Source organism: Papio anubis, chromosome 8 (assembly GCF_008728515.1).
Source record: "Papio anubis isolate 15944 chromosome 8, Panubis1.0, whole genome shotgun sequence".
Taxonomy (NCBI): Eukaryota; Metazoa; Chordata; class Mammalia; order Primates; family Cercopithecidae; genus Papio; species Papio anubis.
Window position 1 is genome coordinate 99,491,562 of NC_044983.1, and position 20,748 is coordinate 99,512,309.

The 20,748-nt window shown below is 36.2% G+C and overlaps 1 protein-coding gene across 47 annotated transcripts in view; it reads left to right on the forward strand.

Moving 5' to 3' along the window:
• The window catches only part of RIMS2 (regulating synaptic membrane exocytosis 2), a 507,129-nt gene that overhangs the window by 356,897 nt on the left and 129,484 nt on the right, over positions 1-20,748 (forward strand). The gene's annotated exons all lie outside the window — the stretch shown is intronic.

Below are 20,748 nucleotides of genomic sequence, written 5' to 3' on the forward strand. Positions count from 1 at the left end.
CAATCATGTCATCTGCAAACAGGGACAATTTGACTTCTTCTTTTCCTAACTGAATACCCCTGATTTCTTTCTCTTGCCTAATTGCCCTAGCCAGAACTTCCAACACTATGTTGAATAGGAGTGGTGAGAGAGGGCATCCCTGTCTTGTGCCAGTTTTCAAAGGGAATTTTTCCAGTTTTTGCCCATTCAGTATGATATTGGCTGTGGGTTTGTCATAAATAGCTCTTATTATTTTGAGGTACGTTCCATCAATACCGAATTTATTGAGCGTTTTTAGCATGAAGGGCTGTTGAATTTTGTCAAAAGCCTTTTCTGCATCTATTGAGATAATCATGTGGTTCTTGTCTTTGGTTCTGTTTATATGCTGGATTATGTTTATTGATTTGCGAATGTTGAAGCAGCCTTGCATCCCAGGGATGAAGCCCACTTGATCATGGTGGATAAGCTTTTTGATGTGTTGTTGAATCCGGTTTGCCAGTATTTTATTGAGGATTTTTGCATCGATGTTCATCAGGGATATTGGTCTAAAATTCTCTTTTTTTGTTGTGTCTCTGCCAGGCTTTGGTATCAGGATGATGTTGGCCTCATAAAATGAGTTAGGGAGGATTCCCTCTTTTTCTATTGATTGGAATAGTTTCAGAAGGAATGGTACCAACTCCTCCTTATACCTCTGGTAGAATTCAGCTGTGAATCCATCTGGTCCTGGACTTTTTTTGGTTGGTAGGCTATTAATTATTGCCTCAATTTCAGAGCCTACTATTGGTCTATTCAGGGATTCAACTTCTTCCTGGTTTAGTCTTGGAAGAGTGTAAGTGTCCAGGAAATTATCCATTTCTTCTAGGTTTTCCAGTTTATTTGCGTAGAGGTGTTTATAGTATTCTCTGATGGTAGTTTGTATTTCTGTGGGGTCGGTGGTGATATCCCCTTTATCATTTTTAATTGCGTCGATTTGATTCTTCTCTCTTTTCTTCTTTATTAGTCTTGCTAGTGGTCTGTCAATTTTGTTGATCTTTTCAAAAAACCAACTCCTGGATTCATTGATTTTTTGGAGGGTTTTTTGTGTCTCTATCTCCTTCAGTTCTGCTCTGATCTTAGTTATTTCTTGCCTTCTGCTAGCTTTGGAATGTGTTTGCTCTTGCTTCTCTAGTTCTTTTAATTGCGATGTTAGAGTGTCAATTTTTGATCTTTCCTGCTTTCTCTTGTGGGCATTTAGTGCTATAAATTTCCCTCTGCACACTGCTTTAAATGTGTCCCAGAGATTCTGGTATGTTGTATCTTTGTTCTCATTGGTTTCAAAGAACATCTTTATTTCTGCCTTCATTTCGTTATGTACCCAGTAGTCATTCAGGAGCAGGTTGTTCAGTTTCCATGTAGTTGAGCGGTTTTGATTGAGTTTCTTAGTCCTGAGTTCTAGTTTGATTGCACTGTGGTCTGAGAGACCGTTTGTTATAATTTCTGTTCTTGTACATTTGCTGAGGAGTGCTTTACTTCCAATTACGTGGTCAATTTTGGAATAAGTACGATGTGGTGCTGAGAAGAATGTATATTCTGTTGATTTGGGGTGGAGAGTTCTATAGATGTCTATTAGGTCTGCTTGCTGCAGAGATGAGTTCAATTCCTGGACATCCTTGTTAACTTTCTGTCTCGTTGATCTGTCTAATGTTGACAGTGGAGTGTTGAAGTCTCCCATTATTATTGTATGGGAGTCTAAGTCTCTTTGTAAGTCTCTAAGGACTTGCTTTATGAATCTGGGTGCTCCTGTATTGGGTGCATATATATTTAGGATAGTTAGCTCTTCCTGTTGAATTGATCCCTTGACCATTATGTAATGGCCTTCTTTGTCTCTTTTGATCTTTGATGGTTTAAAGTCTGTTTTATCAGAGACTAGGATTGCAACCCCTGCTTTTTTTTGTTCTCCATTTGCTTGGTAAATCTTCCTCCATCCCTTTATTTTGAGCCTATGTATGTCTCTGCGTGTGAGATGGGTCTCCTGAATACAGCAGACTGATGGGTCTTGACTCTTTATCCAGTTTGCCAGTCTGTGTCTTTTAATTGGAGCATTTAGTCCATTTACATTTAAGGTTAAGATTGTTATGTGTGAACTTGATCCTGCCATTATGATATTAACTGGTTATTTTGCTCGTTAGTTGATGCAGTTTCTTCCTAGCCTCGATGGTCTTTACATTTTGGCATGTTTTTGCAATGGCTGGTACCGGTTGTTCCTTTCCATGTTGAGTGCTTCCTTCAGGGTCTCTTGTAAGGCAGGCCTAGTGGTGACAAAATCTCTAAGCATTTGCTTATCTGTAAAGGATTTTATTTCTCCTTCACTTATGAAACTTAGTTTGGCTGGATATGAAATTCTGGGTTTAAAATTCTTTTCTTTAAGAATGTTGAATATTGGCCCCCACTCTCTTCTGGCTTGGAGAGTTTCTGCCGAGAGATCTGCTGTGAGTCTGATGGGCTTCCCTTTGTGGGTAACCCGACCTTTCTCTCTGGCTGCCCTTAAGATTTTTTCCTTCATTTCAACTTTGGTGAATCTGGCAATTATGTGTCTTGGAGTTGCTCTTCTCGAGGAGTATCTTTGTGGCGTTCTCTGTATTTCCTGGATTTGAATGTTGGCCTGCCCTACTAGGTTGGGGAAGTTCTCCTGGATGATATCCTGAAGAGTGTTTTCCAACTTGGTTCCATTTTCCCCCTCACTTTCAGGCACCCCAATCAGACGGAGATTTGGTCTTTTTACATAATCCCATACTTCTTGCAGGCTTTGTTCATTTCTTTTTCTTCTTTTTTCTTTTGGTTTCTCTTCTCGCTTCATTTCATTCATTTGATCCTCAATCGCTGATTACTTTTATACTTTTTGGTCGAGTCGTTTACTGAAGCTTGTGCATTTGTCACGTATTTCTCGTGTCATGCTTTTCATCTCTTTCATTTCGTTTATGACCTTCTCTGCATTAATTAGTCTAGCCGTCAATTCTTCCACTTTTTTTTCAAGATTTTTAGTTTCTTTGCGCTGGGTACGTAATTCCTCCTTTAGCTCTAAGAAATTTGATGGACTGAAGCCTTCTTCTCTCATCTCGTCAAAGTCATTTTCCGTCCAGCTTTGATCCGTTGCTGGCGATGAGCTGCGCTCCTTTGCCGGGGGAGATGTGCTCTTATTTTTTGAATTTCCAGCTTTTCTGCCCTGCTTTTTCCCCATCTTTGTGGTTTTATCTGCCTCTGGTCTTTGATGATGGTGATGTACTGATGGGGTTTTGGTGTAGGTGTCCTTCCTGTTTGATAGTTTTCCTTCTAACAGTCAGGACCCTCAGCTGTAGGTCTGTTGGAGATTGCTTGAGTTCCACTCCAGACCCTGTTTGCCTGGGTATCAGCAGCAGAGGCTGCAGAAGATAGAATATTTCTGAACAGCGAGTGTACCTGTCTGATTCTTGCTTTGGAAGCTTCCTCTCAGGGGTATACTCCACCCTGTGAGGTGTGGGGTGTCAGACTGCCCCTAGTGGGGGATGTCTCCCAGTTAGGCTACTCAGGGGTCAGGGACCCACTTGAGCAGGCAGTCTGTCCGTTCTCAGATCTCAGCCTCCGTGTTGGGAGATCCACTGCTCTCTTCAAAGCTGTCAGACAGAGTCGTTTGCGTCTGCAGAGTTTTCTGCTGCTGTGTTGTTGTTGTTGTTGTTGTTGTGTAGCTGTGCCCTGTCCCCAGAGGTGGAGTCTACAGAGACAGGCAGGTTTCCTTGAGCTGCTGTGAGCTCCACCCAGCTGGAGCTTCCCAGCAGCTTTGTTTACCTACTTAAGCCTCAGCAATGGCGGGCGCCCCTCCCCCAGCCTCGCTGCTGCCTTGCCGGTAGATCACAGACTGCTGTGCTAGCAATGAGGGAGGCTCCGTGGGCGTGGGACCCTCCCGGCCAGGTGTGGGATATGATCTCCTGGTGTGCCTGTTTGCTTAAAGCGCAATATTGGGGTGGGAGTTACCCGATTTTCCAGGTGTTGTGTGTCTCAGTTCCCCTGGCTAGGAAAAGGGATTCCCTTCCCCCTTGCGCTTCCCAGGTGAGGCAATGCCTCGCCCTGCTTCAGCTCTCGCTGGTCGGGCTGCAGCAGCTGACCAGCACCGATCGTCCGGCACTCCCCAGTGAGATGAACCCAGTACCTCAGTTGAAAATGCAGAAATCACCGGTCTTCTGTGTCGCTGGCGCTGGGAGTTGGAGACTGGAGCTGTTCCTATTCGGCCATCTTGCTCCGCTACAAGTCAAGTATAGTTTCTTCAGTGCTAGCTTGACAATAGCATGCTTGATGTCTTTACTGAATCACTAAATATTTATGTTTCCAGTATTTGCATACTTGTAATGAGAATTACATGCAGTAAAATGATCTTTCAAGTGGTTCAGTGAGGAAGGAAGGATTTTTTTTTTTACCATTTATTATAAACTAAATCTTTAATTATTCTTAGCAATATGGAAACAGTTGCTCAGTAAATCTGGTATTAGCCAACTAGAAGTAAACTGACTAGATTTTGTATTAACCATATTTTACCAGAAATAGGAAAGTGAACATAGAAACTGCCTACATCAAGGTAACAGATTTCTTCTAAAGGCAACTTTCACAGAATTTTCTCCAGACCATATTACATTTAATTTCTTGGGACTCCCACAGTTACAGTGATATAATAGTGGTCTGGGGAACTCAAACTTAAAGGCCTAAAGGAGCCAAGCAGGTAATATAAGTGATTGAAGTAAGTCAGGCTTAAGAACTTGATAGTGTTGGGAATGGTGGTGAGCTGGAGAATGTATGCACCCATTAAAGGGAGAAAGTGCTGTTCCCCTTAAGCTAGTTATTGACATGCAGCAGTATTGACAGATCTGCTGCTTCAGGAGACCAGAAACCCTAATTCTTATGTTAACTTTGTAAACAACTCTTTTGGCCAAAGAGAGTATATCAGTGGGCCAGATCCAATGTATGGGCCACCAGTTTGCAGCTACAGTAGTAATTATTGTTGGAATGATGATCATCAATGACAAAAATTTCCAAACAATCAAAAAGGGAATAAATCATATTCTTTGTTTTGTTATTTCTAAGTCAGAAAAGTGCTCGTATGTTTTAGAACAGTCTTTAGTAATATGAATAAAAGTTAACCGGAAGATTGCATTTCTAAAGTATTCCTGTTAATGAAGGCTTGGTGGTTATAATTTCACTGTACTCTCGTGTGTTTGTGTATGTGTTAAAAGCGAATTAAGCCGGGCGCGGTGGCTCACGCCTGTAATCCCAGCACTTTGGGAGGCCGAGGCGGGTGGATCACGAGGTCAGGTGATCGAGACCATCCTGGCTAACACGGTGAAACCTCCTCTCTACTAAAAATACAAAAAAATTAGCCGGGCGTGGTGGCGGGCGCCTGTAGTCCCAGCTACTCGGGAGGCTGAGGCAGGAGAATGGCGTGAACCCAGGAGGCAGAGCCTGCAGTGAGCCGAGATCGCACCACTGCACTCCAGCCTTGCTGACAGAGCAAGACTCCGTCTCAAAAAAAAAAAAAAAAAGCAAATTAAACTCTGGCTTTGCCTCATTTTTCTCAGATAATAAGCAAAATAATAGGATCTTCTATAAATTATGGAGAATACTATTAATCCATAGTATTTCACAGGTATGGAAAGAAATGTTGTAATGAATTTTAAGTCTCTGGAAGTAGAGCTAATTATAGAAATGTTAAATATGTATACATAAATTATCTTGCCCCATGTGGAAATTATGTTTTCTATTTTTTGTAATATGACCACCTAAATTAAGGAGAAATTAAACTTTATTGATATTGCTAGAAAATGGAAAATGGTTAAATCTGTTCTGAAATGGTTTTAATAAAAGCAGCTCTTTAAAATGCAAAATTATATTATTGATTGGTTTAGGATTTACATTTGTATGAAGTGAGTTAGGCTAAGTTTTGTACTTTCAGCTAGTAGTTTTAAAATTTGGGAGATACTATAAAATTTACCATGAAAGATGATGGTTTCAATTTTGTTTTTAACCCTGATAAAATGTTGTGTCTGAAAACAAAAGAGCATGACATGATTATACTTATAAGAATAATTTGGAAAGGTAGATAAGATGTCCTTAAAAAAACATATTTCTTTATCAGTCTAACTTAAGTATAAATGGTAATTATAATATACTTCTCAGATTTGTTTTTTAATGATAAAGAGCTTTTCTTATATCACTCTAAGTATAATAAAGTACATATTGCGTGAATTTGGAATAATTCTGCATACACTGAGTAACATCAATAACTATTCATTGGAAATCTGTTGACAGCTTTGTCATTCTTTTTTCTGATCGAGCAACTTATAAATGTATTTGTATAAGATTAATTCAGTTTTGTTTAAAATTCATCACACTTGGTGGGCCCAGTGGCTCTCACCTATAATCCCAGCCAATCAGGAAACTGAGGCAGGAGGATCACTGGAACCCAAGAGTTTGAGTCCAGTGTGGACAACACAGCAAAATCCCCATCTCAAAATAAAGCAAAACAAAATTTATCACTTTGCATATATTAATAGTTTTAATCATGTCAATAATATAGCTGAGCACAGTGTGTATTTTAGCATGTACTTCTGTAAGTTTTGGATATCTTATAATCTAATGTATTCACACAGGACTATAGTTTTAAGATAATGGACTTTAAAATTTATATAAGAATATATACCTTTGAAATAAATTTCCTTTTATTTTTTAAATAGAAGCAAGGTCTTGCTCTGCCAGCCAGACTGTAGCACAGTAGCACCACCATAGCTCACTGCAGCCTCAAACTCCTGTGCTTGCACCACCATGCCTGGCTAACTGTTAAATATTTTGTAGTGATGGTATCTCTCTCTGTTTTCCAGGCTGGTCTTGAAATCCTAGCCTCAAGCAATCCCCCCTACCTGGGCCTCCCAAAGTGCTGGGATTACAGGCATGACCCAGCACACCTAGCCAAAAATTTATCTTTAAAATTTTCCAGGGAATGTAATTGTGGGCAAAATAATCTTTACATTTTCTATTTGTTTATATGGAGTACTGTCTTCTGCTTTATTTTATCAAAGAAACCCTAATATCTTAATGTATATATTTAGGAAATGTGGTCTTATTTCTTCTAGTGCTTAGTTCTGACATGATATCTACATAGCCTTATTAAAAATTTAGTTGTCCTTGGGCTGCCTAATATCTGTATATATTTAAGTATTTAAATGAATAACTTAAGGGAATTCTTAAGCATTGAATTGATTTCTTATTAGTCAGATTTACGTTATGATTACAGAGATTGTTTAGAATCATATCAAGAATTTAAATGGAATTGGACAACAGTCTGGACAGAATATGAACTTCTATTGGCATTGACAGCTGAATATTTCAGCATTGCAAACAAATTATGAGAAGGGAGTAAAAATACTTCCAATAAGTAACAGAGTTCCTCGTCTTGATACAGGAGTTTCCTTTTTTCAGCCTATTTTACCTGTTTATTATAATAGATAAAATATGAAAATTTTAGAATATTTTATGTAGTGTGATATATTCTTATTACATAAAGGAAGAACTTATAAGAAGTATATAAGAATTTCTTAGGCAAAAGCTCAGTACCAAAGATTCTCCCAACTTCCAGTTGATAATTACCAGAATTCTTGGGGTTTTTGTTTGTTTGTTTTTTGTTATTTTGGTTTTTTTGAGACAGTGTCTTGCTCTGTCGCCCAGGCTGGAATGTAGTAGCGCAATCTCAGCTCACTGCAGCCTCCATCTCCCAGGTTCAAGCAATTCTCCTGCCTCCCAGGATTACAAGTCCAAGCAATTTAACCTCCCAGGATTACAGGCATGTGCCAGCATACCTGGCTAATTTTTGTATTTTTAGTGGAGATGGGGTTTCACCATGTTGGCCAGGCTGGTCTCAAGGTGATCTGCCTGCCTTGGCCTCCCAAAGTGCTAGGATTATAGCCATGAGCCACCGGGCCTGACCAAAATTCTTATGTTTAAGTTTTCATGGTGTTTTAGTCACCTCAGGCTGCTATAACACATTGACTGGGTGGTTTAAAAAAGAGAAATTTATTTTTCACGGTTCTGGGAAGCTTGTGCCAGTATTGTGGGATTCTGGTGAAAGCACTCTTACTAGTTTGCAGATGGCTGTCTTTTCGTTGCGTCTTCACGTGGCAGAAGTCAGAGAGAGAGAGAGAGAAAGCAAGGTCTTTCTTGTCCCTTCTGATAGGAGCAGTAATCCTATCTTGAGGGCTCGACCCTTATGATCTAATTATCTCCCAAAGGGCTCATCTCCAGATACTGTCACATTGAGGATTTATGCTATCAACAAGAATTTTTGAGGGACACAAATGGTCAGCTTACGGTTGGTGTACATAATACATATTCCTTTTATTACTGTATAGAATCAGATTTTAGGACAAGCGCGGTGGCTCAGGCCTGTATTCCCAGCACTTTGAGAGGCCGAGGCGGGCGGATCATGAGGTCAAGAGATCAAGACCATCCTAGCCAACGTGGTGAAAACCCGTCTCTACTAAAAAAAAAAAAAAAAAAAAAAAAAAATCAAAAATTAGCTGGGTGTGGCGGCATGCGCCTGTAATCCCAGCTACTCAGGAGGCTGAGGCAGGAGAATCGATTGATCGCTTGAAACCAGGCGGCGGAGCTTGGCAGTGAGCCGAGATCACTCCATTGCACTCCAGCCTGGCAACCAAGCAAGACTCCATCTCAAACAAACAAATAAACAAACAAAAGAACCATAATTTATTGTACTTTAGGCTTTTGGTATGCTATAAATCTGTGTTTATATATATGGCAGTTAAAGAAAAATGCTTAGCAAAATACACTTTGCCCATAAGAATGAAGAGTAAACATTTTCAAATAATCTTAAAAATGTCACTGTATTCTTATTCTTAAAAGTAAGATTTTCTGAATGTTAAAAATGTTATTTTTAAGTTAAAAAAAATGGTATATTATTTACTTTTGTTTACTTTACAATTTGGTTTCTGAGTATTCTCTCTGAAATAAAATTACAGTACAAATAAAACCTTTCTTCTTTAGTAGTGTATTGTCAACTTCTACCCAACGGGGTCTATGAATCAAGTACTACCAGGCTAACACTCCATAAGGGCCAATTTACTATTCTTACCTATCATATTGCTGCAGTCCCACTCAAAATAAAAGCCATGGTAACTGAAAAATTACACTAGAACCTTCAAAAGGAACACATCTTGTTGCTTGAACAGCAAATGCAAATGAACGTATTAATAAAAGATTATTTTAGAGCTTCATTTGTACTTAAGGACAGTAAGCTACTGTATTTTTAGACAAATGTAGGGCACACTGTAAAAACACAGAGTTACTGTCCAATAAATTTTTTTGGATATTTCCTTATGGTATTATAGAGACAGCACTGAATTGCATAGATTCTAATTTCATCTTGACTCTTAGCACTCTGTGAAATCTGGGGCAAGTATTTTCATTTCTTCAGGCTTCAGTTTTCTCACTCATGTAGAGAGCAAACCAGATGATCTTCAAGTCTCTTCACTCATAAAACATTTAAAATCATCATAATGTTAACATTTAAGTAGCATTTAATGTAAACATTTAACATTTAAAATCCAAAGAATATAAGCTAGATCATAATTTGTAACATAGAAAAGTGAACGCTTAATGCTTTTTATCCAAAAATGGTATTATTATTGAATTATATTATTATTTGAACAATCTAATTACTAACGTTAGTCATTGGCAATTTCTTGAAAAAGTGTCTAGTAACCTTTTCCGCTGTTTTTCTTTCACCATTGAATAGTTTTCAGGTATATTTCTAGACTGTGATGTTTGTGACTGTATGTTAGTAATTTCAGTATCCATCAATCAGAAATAATAATTCATTCTCCTCAGAAGTGTGTATTGCCTTAGATTAAATAAGTAACCTGTTAGCAAAAAAAGTTAAAAGATATTGTTATTCATTATTTTGGTTCATTTTATAATACACAGTGTATGATCAAATTAAGTGACGATTTTTATCTAAAAATTCTTACACAAGTTTTCTGGGAAAAATGATCTTACAACAGGCAGCAACTTAGAGTATTATAAATTAAGATACAAAGAAGGAAAAAAGGGAAAAAAAAATTAGAAGTATTACATTATTCCCTGTCAAGACATAGCCAATTAATTTCATTGTCTTTGGGGTGACAGCATTGTTTATAGGAATTTTTCTAAAAGATCCAGTTCTTTCCCTCTAGTCACCAATCCTGAAAGAAATAAACATGGAGATTAGCTCACTACTCTCTCACCTTAGCAGTATTTTACAAGAAAGTGAGCTAATCAACCTTCTTCTTTCTTTTGTTCTTTCTTCCCACACCATCTCTTCTCTTTCTTTCTTTCTTTTTCTCTCTTTTTTTTCTCTAACCATTTTTCTAGCTGCTGCACATAGGCAATTACGGTACTTCATGGTGAGATACTGAAATACATGAAAACTAGTTGTTGCCTTAAGAAGGTCAAGGCTAGTGGAGGATATGGACATTTAAATAATTATAATACAGCTATAATCACTGCTATTATAAAGATACATTCAATTGTTGAATATTCCAAAGTGATATATATTAAATAACTACTAATTCCATATTTTCATTGAATAAGGAAGTGCAAATAAATAGGGAAGAATCTGGGGAGATATCACTTAAACCACAGTGGAACAGAGGATTTCTAAATACATTAAGGCAGAAGTTCTGAGACATGAATTTACATCCCTAATTCTGCCGTATCCTGGCATATGGTATGTCATCTCAGACCATTACCTTTTTCTAAATGGTAATATTTTGTCATGATCAGACTGTTACTGTTAATCTAAAAATTAATTTTAATTTGGTTTCAATAAGGTTCTGGACTAAAGCAAAAGCAAGAAAGGGATAAGAAAGGGAAAAATACAAGACTATTACAAAGTATGTGTAAATAGATTTTGGTATGTGATTGAATTACTTAGCTCATTTACCTAATAAATATCTATTGAGTGCTTATTAAGTACCAGGCCCTATTCTCGAGGCTTTTAATAAAATAATGGCCAGGCACGGTGGCTCTGGCCTGTAATCCCAGCGCTCTGGGAGACCAAGACGGGAGGATCACTTGAGGTCAGGAGTTTGAGTACCAGCCTGACCAACATGGTGAAACCTTGTCTCTACTAAAAATACAAAAATTAGCTGGGCATGGTGACACACGCCTGTAATCCCAGCTACTTGGGAAACTGAGGCAGGAGAATCACTTGAATCCAGAAGGCGGAGGTTGCAGTGAGCCGAGATCGCACCATTGCACTCCAGCCTGGGCAACAAGAGTGAGACTCCATCTCAAAAAAATAAAATAAAATAATAAAGTAATGAACTAACACACAAAATCCCTGTCATCATGGAGTTTGTATTCTGATGGGGACTGACAAAGAAGTGCAAAATATTGGGTATAAGATGATAATAGTAGAGAAGGGTGACAGTGTGTGTCAGAGGTGATGGGAGCATTGCCTCACTTCCCAGAAAGGAGAATTGGATTTAAATCCCAGAAGTAAGTGGCGATTTAAGAGTTCTGAGCTTTGTGGGTGATTGAAATTAACAGAGATAAAGGGGATATATAATGAGATTTGCACTGGTAATCTGAAAGCTGATTATTAGATGTGAAGCTGTAAGTGCTAGGGTTAGGGTGGGAGTTTGTTTTTACCTGGAGCATGCAGAGTTCTAGGGCTTATTTCCCTCAAACATATAGGGCTGGAGGGGTGATCTTACACAAAGCAGTTCAAATTCAGGGTTCCCTCTTGACCTGAACATAGGAAGCAAAGGGAAAGAAAGAAATAGCAATGACATCAGTGCTCCTATTTTGGGTAACTGTGACTATTGAAAGAAAATCTGGGATGTTAAGAGGGTTAGGAGTTTTCAGTGGATGAAGAGTAATTGATTTTAGAAATTTTGAATTTTCATGTGAGGCCTGAAATTGGCCTGAAGCTAACTGGAGACTGGGTCTGCATATTTCTACTTGATTCATACTTAATCTGGTGAAAGGAAATAAGAGCAATCTATGTTATTAACGAAATAAGTATTAACTTCATGTTTAACTTCAGCTTTTAAAGTAATGGTAGTTTTAAAAGACATTAATTATTCCACCTTCAGATTATTTTAAACTATTAACTCTTCAAATGTTTACATTTTCTATTACACTATGTACTTTCTGAATAGAGTACTGGACAATCAAGTTACCTTTCTTTTCAGAATCCCAAAAAACATGATTCTAAAGAAAGTTTTATTGTATTGCTGAATAAAGAATATATGATTTACCAAATGATGCTGTATTTTAGTATCTTAGTTTTCAATGTGCTGAAGTCATTGCATTGTTGCCATGTTATTTTATATAATATAATTTCCAAAAAATGCTCAATACCTTAGACCGAAGTTGAATGACACTTTTAGACAAAGAAAAACCTACATTTGAAAACGAAAGTGTGGAGATTGTCATTTTAAGGGAGATATTTAATTATTGTTTATAAAATATGGTATAATGCTAACTTTCACTCAACAAGTATATAATTTTATTTTACTAAATGTGTGTGTAGAGGAAATGATCTTATGATATTTAAACAACTCTAAAAAGCATTTCTAATTATTATAGGCAATAATTCTGAAAAGTCTGGTACACAGAAAAATCATCTATATCTTTTATTATATAGAATGCACTAGTTCATTCTACATAGTTAGGAGTTTCCTCCATTTAAAAAAAATAAAACTTTTAAGTATGAAATTTTATAGTAGTTGTAAGAATCAATGAGTATGACAGGTATTATTTACACTAAATTTTTTATTATGTGCATCAGTGGGGACAGTAGGCTGATACAACAGTAGACTTTTTTTAGAAATAGTATTTGATATGCAAAGTAGATTTTTCTGTTATTTCTTCAATACATTCCATGTAGTAATAGGACATGGCCAAATGTAAAACATTGGTAGATTAAAAAAAATAATAATACAAATGGTGATTAGTATTTTTAAAACAATTTAAACATATAGGCCTGATAATACTTTAAATTATTTTCAAAGCTCAAAATGCAAATGGACAAATGTTTAAAATGCACTATAATACAAAATTACTTCAAATCTTATAGGAAAATAAGAGAATAGTAAAGTCAGAAAGTTAATAAGATGCAGAATAAAGTTAAATCAGCTAATTTCCAAATAAAATTTCTATACACCAACACATGAAAAAATTCTAAAGTGGATTTTCTTATACTGTCTGCCATGTGCAATAAAGCAAAACTCAATAAAATAAAGTATGCCTATATGTGGAATCAACAACAAAAGTGGGCCTGTGCAATTATACCAACTGCTATACTGAAAATAACATCTTGGTATTTTTTAATTTAAAAGCAGCCAGTGCAAAAAAAATTTTTTAATTTAAAGATATGCAATCATGTCTATATATGAGAGAAAAACAAAACTTTTTTTCTTAAATACTTCTTAAGTGTATGGTAATCAAAATGACACAAATAAGCTAATATGGTTCTAGATATACTAAGAACTAACTGAAGATAATGCAGAACATATTTAACCAAAAGGGAAAATGCAGATAGCTGGGGCTGGAGAAATCCAGTATTATCTATTATCTGCTTTCTGCTTGCCAGTGGACTTAGAAATTTAACCATAAAATTTTTTCTAAGCACAGGAAAGGCAAAACTAACAAAGTGAGATTAAAAATATGTCACTTGGTTAGATGAATGAGTTAGTGAATTCATTTTACCTTTTACCTTTTCTCACTCAGTGTCACTTTTCGTTAGCCTCTACCAGGGTTCTCAAATGATTTTTGTTTGTCATTCGCAATAGAATCGCCAGAGAAACCTCAAAATGAAATATCTGGCCCTCATGCCAAAAGTATCTTATTAGAATTCCTGAAGCTAAGACCACAGACTGTATTCTTGAAAAGCTCTTCAGGTGGTTGTGGTGAATACTAAAATTTGAGAACTATTTTTCTAATTCATTTAGAAATTGTGTACTTTATATGCTCTTCCAATTGGACAATATAATTCAAGGGCAAAATTTAATGCGTGGCTTTTTGCCCAGATGCCTTGGAGAATGTCCAAATTTATTTTCACCAAAAGCTTTGCCAAAAGAGAAGCAGATCTGTCCAACCTGCAATAAAAGGAGCTGAAGACCAATGATGACAATCAGCATTTTGTGATTTATCAGTTTACCCTATAGAGAATAAGGAGCACTTTGATTTAATGGTCATGTCTATAAATGTTTTACCATTAAATATGAAAAACAAGAAGACAAAGCAGAAAAAAAATAGATCAAATCATAGTGAGTGGGGAGTAGCAGCAGGAGGCAGTGGAGGTGGTAAGCAGCAGACTACCACCTAGAAAAGAGAATCAGCAGTAGAGGAAAGACTAAAATCTAAACAGTATATAGAATTGTATTGTGCTACCCGTGGTAAAGGACTATGTCTGCATACATATAAATCAGAATGTCTAGACCATGTTCTTTCTGAGTTATTGTAGCTGAATAGAAAGTAAGTGTCTCTATGTTCTGGTCAAGTTAAAAGTCTAAACACTTTTGAATGACAATTGACTGAGCAATATGTATTTTAAGAAAGCGAGCTTCTTCACTTCAAGAGAGGCAGCACAAACGCTGGGGCTTTTGTTGCAGCCCTGATTCCAACGCCTTCCTCAAGTTTTATTTCTCAGTTTTCTCATCTTTAATCTAGATAATCATAGTACTTATATCAGATTCTTTATGAGGTTTAAATTAGTATATGTAAACTACTTAGAATAATGCCTACTACATAACAAATGGTTATTGTTATCATTGTTACTTTTCAAACTAAGAGACAAAATTAAAGAGCTTAAGTAAAATGTCAGCAAATCATAAAGCTTTAGAAGGATGCCGTGGCCTTACGAATAACATCTCTGTTACCACAGGAGATATCTTAAATGACCCTAGAGAATATTTTTTTAAAAAATTGATATGTTAATGATGAACAACTTACACGGTTATGTTATATCAGTAAATCAAGTGTCTCCAGTTTGAAAACAAATAAGAATTGACTACCTGTTCTTAAATGTATAGTATTCTTGGTGACAAAAAATTATAGTTCTAAAACCTTTCAAAAGGTCACACATCTTTAACTACTCAAAAACTGCAAGCTAAATCTAATTTTTTCATTTGTGGGGAAAGTTTTCAGAGCCCCAAAATAGTTGATGAATAAATGAATAGCTGTTGATTCCTGAAGGTCTTTTCCAATTTTATGAGAAGTGAAGTTGTAATAAGAGGCTTATCTTTGCTGGTCGCCTTTGTGTTTACAAAGTTTCTCCTCCTCAGAAGCAAAGTTTAGTGTTGGCTGACTTAGGTTTCTTGTGATTGAGGCTAGCAGGTGGACTAGATCAGTGATCCCCAACCTTTCTGGCACCAGGGACCGGTTTCATGGAAGAAACCGGTTTTATGTCTTACTGTGGTTGAGAAAAAGCAAGTCTATTCTAATTTTATTTACTTAATGAAAAGTAATAAAAGTATCGAAGCTGAGAAACTATTGTCTAAATGCAAAATAAAATGTTGGCCAATCAAAAAACAAGCAAACATGTATAAATGCAAAAATAGTTTTTTTACTGTGTTCTCTTACCTTTTTTGCAACTGTAATGAAACATTATTTTTAAACTCACTTGGGGATATCAAAACTTTTCAATGGCTAGATAATAAATAGTGCCAGCCAAATCAAGTGATAGGTACAATCTGATTTTAAATATAACCTATGGGATAATAAAATGCATTGGGGTTTTGCTGATAGGGCCTAAGTCCTCCAATAAAGTACAGTACTCAAGCAAATGGTCTCTAGAACCAGGTTAAGTTGGCTTTACGTTAGAACCACACATCGGCTTGTGACCTTCCCAAATATTCAGTTTCTTCAACAGCAGAATAGGAATAATTACCTAACTTAAAGAATGTTAGAAATGTGGAATGAGATTTTTAAAATATTTGAATGCTTGTAACACAATACCTACCATGGGGTAAGCATTCAATACATGTCAAAGTTAGAAGCTGTTGTTTTTATGTAGTGGAATCAAGATGCTTTGAATGAAGCTGAAAAGTAGCACATTGATGGCATTATAAAAATTATTTTTTAAAAATGCAAGGAATAAACTTCTATAAAGCTGCTTTGGTCTTTTATTTCCTCAGTACTTTTCAAGATAGAAAAATCCCTACAAGTACACTTGCCTCAAGAACTAAGGGATTAAAGAGGAAGGGCAAGTTTTCAAGCTAGTTTTCATCCGTGCTACTTTGAGGCTAGTGCCCATTCAGCTCAAAGTTCTAAATTATCTGAAACACAGAATAATAAATAATATTTATAATTATTATCCTTTTATCAAGAAAAAGTTAAATTATTTCAGTGGCTTTTGTAAAATGCAGGAAAATATGTAATATCCTACTTTTAAATTTTAGTTAAGTATTAACTCTCTAGAATGTTCACTTTTTTCAGGTTAACTTTTTCCACAAGTATGCCTGCTTTTGACTATTCTAAAATAAAGTACCCTAAATTATCTTATTCTAAAAGAAAACCTTGGCCACTTACAGCTGTACTTGTTTTAATTTAAGTTATAATTACATCAGAAGTGACCTAAGGATTCACAAGAAAAGGATAAAACTTGAAGCAAAACCATGAATTCAGCAGACATCTCTTGAGTCTTACCCATCTGGGCTCAATTCCAATCATTGTTCGGCCCAGAGCTGGTTCCTAGTAAGAGTTTGCTATACTGGAAGAGTGAATGAACAGGCAAATCAATGAATGAACAGCATGTGTTGTATATAGCGTTGTGTTAAGAGTGCAGACTCTGAAACCAGACAGTTGGGTTTGAATCATGGCTCTCTCACTTACTATCTTGTGTGAACATGTAACCTTGAATGAGTTACTTAGCCTCACTGTGCCCACTTTTCTCATCTATGTAATTATGATGATAATAATAGTTCCTCATTGGATTGTTTGAGGATTAAGTTAAAACTAGCAAAGCACCTACAACATACACCGCATAGTAAACAGTGATAAATGTTTGCAAAAATAAAAATAAAAAAGAAATAGAAATATAACTTTTGCCCTCAAAGACAAAACTTATACATGAAATGCCAGTACTTACAAAATCATGTACTACTAATTTAACATTACTGGGAATGAATACCAGCTTGGTAACTCATCCGTTGCCAACTGATACTGACTCTGCCCAAAAGCAGCATCTCATTTCCCAAATGCAGGTCACAGGAGATTTGGATCTATTCCAGAGTAACACTCAGCAATTGCTTCATCAGAGTATATCTTAACTCATGTAGCCTAAGGTTCTATAAACAACAAATAAATTTTTATCATATTAAATGACATTAAGCCACTCAATTGAAACAGGTGAAACAGGGAGTTTCTTCTGAGGCAATTTGAAATGATAACTAATTCATTGTACCTAGGGAGATCACCAAATCTGCTAATTTTAGAAGTGGGAATGATCTAGCACTAAATTTAAATTCTTCCCAGTCACTATCTGATCCACAGGGTCATACAGCCAACATGGGCAAGAATGATGAGTACGTCCAGTTTTGGGATGGTGGGGTATTTATAAATTCCTCTGTGCTGATGAGTTGGATATTTGATCAAACAATTGCCAAAGGCCTTTACAAGAGTAATACTTTTTAAATAAATAATGAGTTTTACTTTCTAAACTTTGAGGAATTAAGATACATAAAAATAATCTATCTCTTACATAACAAAATAAATAGTATTGTTTAACTCCCAGCTGTGCCCCCATTTCATTAAATTTTTGGTTTCTTCAGTATGCTAGACTGAATTTAAATTAAAAAATAGTTACACCTGTTTTAAATAGAGTGGCTAAATATCTTTTACATTTGTAACAGGAAAAAAATGTATTTGTTGTTTATAGAATCTTGGGCTCAGTGGGCTAAGATGTGACCTAATTTGCAATTTCTGAATGTTATTCTAGACTAGATGTAAAAATAATTTCTTCCTTCAATTATGCCTTACATCTTGACTTTAAAAGTGGCTGAAGAATAAAGTGGTACATTTTAGACTAAATTGTTTATATGAAGGGACAAAAGTGAGAGTTAAGAATAAGATTTTATGGCCAGACACAATAGCTTATGCCTATAGTCCCAACATTTTGAGAGTGAAGCAGGATAGATCCATTGAGCCCAGAGTTCCAGACCAGCCTGGGCAACATAGCGAGACCATGTCTCTATTAAAAATTTAAAAAAAAAAAAAATAGCCACGTGTGGCAGTGCAAGCCTGTAGGTCTAGCTACATAGGAGGCTGAGGCAGACGGATCACTTGAGCAAAGGAGTTTGAGGTTACCATCAGCTCTGATAATACAACTACACTCTGGCCTGGGAACGAGCAAGACCCTGTCTCAAATAAATAAATAAATACGATTTTAAAACAAATCAATAAAAACATTTCTCGACATCCTGCTGTAGGCGTTAATTGTCTGCACATTGTTGAGAGTATAATCTAAATATAACCTGTGGTTCCTGGAAGATGGAAGGATTAGATTAAGTGGAAGAAGGAGGAAACTGTGCCAGATAGGGTAATGCATTCTGTATCATCATAGAAGCAGAAATGGGTTCATCATCAGACAACAGCTTGGCCTACATAGAACTGAGGACTGTTGTGAAACACAGATGGGCAGAGGAGATTTGTGTGATTTCTTCATTTCTTACTGGAAATTCTTTATTATTTGATGTCTTTACCATTCACTTAGCACTTGCCACGTTTTGCCTTGGGATTGTTTTTTCTTTATGCTTCATCTAGCAATCTAGGTTATAAGTGACTTTAGAACAAATGTTGTGTCTTGTATTTCTTTTTAATTAGCATAGCATTGACTCTAGTGTCTTATACACAGTAGATGTACAAATAATATGTGTTAATTGGTTGACATCTATATATTTCTAAAACATTTATTATTCAGCTGAAGTAACACTGACAAAATATACAAATGCCATGAGGGCAAACAATTGCAATAGAAGAATTTCCATAATGGATATATAGTAAGATCCTGAGAAAACACTGTAATTGATATCCAAAAATTCACTATGTCAGATGCAATGTGGAAATACTAGGTTCATGTAATGATCTGGGTGAACTGTATGCCTAGCAGTCCTGGGTCATACCCACTGCCCAGATTCCAGCTACAATTTGACGCCACCTGGTGGCAGTTTTCGACTCTAGTAAAAATACCCAAAATAAAAATGATTCTGAATCCTGTAGCTGACTGAAACTTTTAGCGTAGTGGCAGAAGTCCAGGTATCTCTTTCTTGGTTTCCCAAGCCTATGGAAGAGGATTGGGGGACCTACTTTCCATCTCCCAGTTTCTCAAAATGGGCTTGGGAGCCTTGCCATCCTCACCACATCCCCATCGTAGGAGATGAGAATTTTAACCCACCAATTTGCCAACAGGTGCTTAGGCAGAAGATGACAGCAAATTGGCAAAAGTGTTATCTAATTTCACATTACTGTAGAAAATGTTATTGCAAAGTTTTTCTGTATATACAGTAGGCATAAAAGAAAATGCATCAAAGTTGTCCAAGCTGGGCGGTGAAGATTAGGTAAGACTTCACAGAGGAACTCTTATTCAAGCAGAGACTTAGTAAACCAAGTGGCCATGTGCAAGAATGGTATTTATGAAAGAGAAAAAAGCAAATGTAAGGGCACATAAAACTGAAATTATGCAGGTATTTCAGATAACAACATATAGTTATGTATTTCTAGAGCATTTAGTTTGAGAGGGAAAAAAGAAGGAGGTGAAGTCAATGTTAGTCATAGGTCAGAGCATTACTCATTTTGTGGGCCATGCAACAGAGCTTCTGTTTTATTCTATAGATGAAGAAGTCATTAAAGAAATTCTCTCAAGAATTTTATCTATAAAATATTACTATGAACACATCTTTCTCATCCATAAAATAGACATCATAGTATAATAGCGCCTACTTCATAGAGTTGTATAAGTTAAAGAGAAAATGTGTGAAGTATTTTGCATAGAGTCCAGCATAGATTATTATATAAGTGGTGGCTATTAGCATTATTATTAATATTACTATAATTAATGATTGGAGTGGGCAAGGCTAGAGGCAGAGATAGGAAACTAAACCAACCTCAACTTGGATAGAGAGTAAGGATAAGAGAACACATGTCTTAAATTTCTTGTATTCTGGTATGGGCAGTTAGATGGATGATGATGTCCCTCAGGTAGTCTGAGGAGGAAATATATATGAATGCATGCATATGTTAATACATTATTTAAAGTAAATATGTTATATTTGATGATACGTAGACAATTTGGAATAATCAACTAATAATCACTTCATCCATTCGCATGTATATGAAAATGAAATTGAGTTGGGTTTCTTTACCCTTAGAAAATTAGAAATTGAGTTGGGTTTCTTTACCCTTAGAAAAGATGGTAAGTGGTTGGAAGCAATCATGCAGTTATTGCTGTAGGAGGTGCATGATACATTAAGCTAAAAACTATTTTAAATTTGTGGAGGAGAGAAAATTGAATCTTTCAAAATAGGAAAATAATGGTGAATAAGGGGAAAGGCAAGAGAGAAAAACATATGCACAGTGGATGGCAACTAAATTTGACCAAGGCAGGAACTGAAGATTGGGGTTTATTGGGAGTATTTCTGGAGTAATACCTTTGTGTAAATTAGATTAACTTAAAACCAAAGAGAGTGATTTACATTTAAAAATATAAGCACTATA